This window comes from Grammomys surdaster, unplaced genomic scaffold (genome assembly GCF_004785775.1).
Source record: "Grammomys surdaster isolate TR1022 unplaced genomic scaffold, NIH_TR_1.0 554, whole genome shotgun sequence".
NCBI lineage: Eukaryota > Metazoa > Chordata > Mammalia > Rodentia > Muridae > Grammomys > Grammomys surdaster.
In genome coordinates, this window is record NW_021604973.1 from 1,180,377 (window position 1) to 1,182,316 (window position 1,940).

The window sequence follows — 1,940 nt, forward strand, 5'->3', positions numbered from 1 at the left end:
GGAGGGAGGAGTCCCTGACTGAGTGAGCCTTTCCCATTATGGCCTTTGGTAATGGCAGCTGATTTTGTATGATCTGTGTGGATAATGGTCCTTTTGTGTTTCAGAGTTCACCGTGAGAGCCCTTGAGGTATTGATTAGCATGAAATCATCATAATTTGAAGCAAAAGAAATAAAAGTCAAGAGAGGTTAAACATCCCAGGGCTTGGTGTTGGTCACTTTGAATATCTGAGTATATTTAAAAGTAAATAGAAACCTCCCTTCTGTGTGAGACAGACCTCCTAGACCCCTGAAAGCCATCCGAGACAGCACCACTGACTCCTAGTGACAACATTAACTGATGAATCACAGGCCATGGACACAACATGCTTACCTTAACCTCCTGAGATGGAGGGACCAGCATCTTGGAAGCTATGCAATGTTGCTCACCTCTGTGTGGATGTGGCTCTGCAGAGTATGAGGGCAAACTGTCCTTAGTGTTCCTCACATTGTGTAAAGCAGTATGGTATCATGCTGCCCAGTCTTGCCTCTTTCCAGCTTTACTGTGGACTCCAGTCCCTAGGAGTCTAGGGTTTAGTGGAGCAGTCCTTGCTTCTCTTATTCATGTGGTTCCTCTTGCTCTAGCACCTTGTTGTGTGTTCCAGGCATCTCTGTCCACACATGAAAAGTTAGACCTCTCAACCTTAGCTAGAGAAGCCCGTTTCTGCTTGGCACCAGCACAGACTCAACAGGTCAAAGTGCTGAGACTAAGTGACCATTGAGCATTCAGTCCTAAGTGAGACATATATATCAATCCTCCCCCAGCAAGGCTTAGGACAGATTGTGGAAGACAGAGCCAAAAGAACATACTAGCCAGAAGGTAGACGGCTGTGAAATGCTGTCTTCTACACAGGGCATGGCCACTGCACTGGCTCCTGCATAAGACCTGGACAAAGTCAAGCCAACAAAGTCCTCAGCAACTCAGCAGGCAGCACCAGCTAGACCTGAAGGGTTAGATTTATTCAAGGAAGACAGGAAAGAAGGGAAGAAGGAAGGAAGGAAGCAAGGAAGCAAGGAAGCAAGGAAGCAAGGAAGCAAGGAAGCAAGGAAGGAAGATTAAAGGGAGAAAAGAAGAAGCTGACGAGATGGCTTAGCAGTTAAGAACATTCACTCCCTGCTCTTGCAGAGGACCCAGGTTTGGTCTGCAGCACCCACATGATGGCTTACAACACTCCTTAGCTTCAATTCTAGGGATTCTATGCCCTATTCTCCACAGGCATTACACAGAGAGAGAGGTGGAAGGAGAGATGAGGAGAGCACAGATATATACACAGGCAAAATACCCTTGTATATAAAATAAACTAAATCTAAAAGGAAAAGGCAGGACATGAAGATAGGAGGGGGATGAGTTGGTTGGTATCTGGGAAGAGTGGAACAGCCCCCCACACTCTTGAGGTAGTCGATGGGGATGGTTTTGAGATAAACATGATAAAGAGACATATATACATATACAAAATTATCAAATAATGATAATTTGTAAGAGATATCCTAACAAATAAATAAGTACTCTTAACCTCTCCTATGTACTTTCAGACTAAAAGCCTGGCAACATTTTAAATGTTTTCCAGGCCCTTTTCTAACTTTATGCTTTCATTTTAATGGCAAGACTAAATAAAATTGCTTCCATAGCCCAGGAGTGAACACACTTAATATTTCACACTTAGACTGTTCGAACATGTAGTCAGTAAACTATGACCCAGGACCAGTGTCTGAAGGTCTATCACCACCAGCAAGAGCTCTGTCACAATTTCACCCCTAACCTTTCTCAATAAAAAAAAAAGAGTCTCAAGACTACATCCCAAACTAATTTCTTCTTCTTCTTCTTCTTCTTCTTCTTCTTCTTCTTCTTCTTCTTCTTCTTCTTCTTCTTCTTCTTCTTCTTCTTCCTCTTCCTCTTCCTCTTC

The 1,940-nt window shown here is 43.5% G+C and overlaps 1 protein-coding gene across 1 annotated transcript in view; it reads right to left on the reverse strand.

Annotated features, from left to right (window-relative positions):
- Capn8 (calpain 8) overlaps positions 1-1,940 on the reverse strand; it is a 70,495-nt gene that overhangs the window by 39,315 nt on the left and 29,240 nt on the right. The gene's annotated exons all lie outside the window — the stretch shown is intronic.